This window comes from Vitis riparia, chromosome 16, assembly GCF_004353265.1.
Source record: "Vitis riparia cultivar Riparia Gloire de Montpellier isolate 1030 chromosome 16, EGFV_Vit.rip_1.0, whole genome shotgun sequence".
In the NCBI taxonomy this organism is placed as follows: Eukaryota; Viridiplantae; Streptophyta; class Magnoliopsida; order Vitales; family Vitaceae; genus Vitis; species Vitis riparia.
The window spans coordinates 7039200-7040740 of NC_048446.1; positions in this window are offsets into that span (position 1 = coordinate 7039200).

Genomic DNA, 1541 nt, shown 5'->3' on the forward strand with positions numbered 1-1541 from the left:
TCTTATGCCTTCATGACTATTGCATACCTTATCAACCACATGCCCACTTTCACATTATCTTTTCACACTCCTTTTGCAAAATTGTTTGGTTGCTCCCCGAATTAGTCAAAGTTGAGGGTTTTTGAGTCCCTTTGTTATCCTTGGTTGAAGCCATACATTAAACATAAACTTGACCCAAGGTCGAAACCATGTGTTTTTCTTGGTTACTCAAAGAATCGAAGTGCCTATTGTTGCTTTGATCCTTCCACGAAACGTTTGTACATATCTCGACATGTTGATTTTCTTGAAAATATCTTTCCTTATTCTTTGTTTGACCAAAACTTGTCCATATTAACAATGAACAATGTTCAGAATTGGTACCAACCAGTCAACCCCACACCTTTATTTTCCATTGTGATTCTTAATCTCTCTCAACCCTTATCTTCTCAACCTCTCCTCATTGATTCTTCTTCTTCCCTTATTCACAAATCCCTTGGGTCATTCTCTTCATTGCCTATAGGCTCCCACATTCTCTCTTGCCCATCTCTCTCTTTGCCATCTTTATCATTGTCAGATTCTACTCCTTCCCCTAGTGATGCTCTTGTTCATAAAGAGCCCTTTTCCACTAAACCTCGCCCACCTCTCATTCATCAGAGTGTACCACAACAGATATGTTATTATCCTCCTACTCATACTCACCCCATGGTTACATGTTCTTAAAATAATATTTTCAAACCTAAAACCCTTTTTATTTCTACCATTTCTTTACCCCATTCTCTTATTGAACCTACTTGTGTCTCAACATAATCTCATTGGTTGCAAGTGGGTTTTTCGAGTTAAGAAAAATCTTGATAGCTCAATTTCTAAATAAAATGCCCGTCTTCATAGTAGGAAATAAAAAAGAAATGTATGCATTTATCGTGATAGCCTTATAAAAAAAATCTATTTTTATTGTTTTTTATATAACTTAGTTTAATGATTATATTATTATGACTTTGTTTTTATTTTTCTAAATAATATTTCAAGATTATTTTTTTAATAACTCATTTATCTTTATGTTCATAATTTTAATGGGTTTAAAAATACTTAAATATATCAAATTCTAAGATAAGTTGAATGACTTAAAAAATATTTCAATATTTAAAAGATCAAATTATAATATTTAAATTATTATAGGTATTTATTTCTAAATATTTAAGTCTATAATAAATATGCACCCCATTTCACCATCTACCAAGTAAGCGTAATGGTTGAAGTAGGAATCAAACTTTTGATTTTATTACGAGAAATGGAGTAAACACATCATTAATTGTTGGAGTTATCTATCCAATTATCAATTATTATCCTCTTATTTAAATTTTTTTGTTTAACTACCCAACCTCATGAATTAGCTCCTAAAAATAAAAAATAAAAAAAAATCAAGGGCAGCCATTATTTTAATAAACTTATCTATTTTATTATTTTTCTGTCCCTACGACAATCTATTATGGATTACAACTTACAACCCAATGAATTTATTGGGCTGGGCTTGGGATGGTTGTAAGAAAATCCCTGCTTTAGAG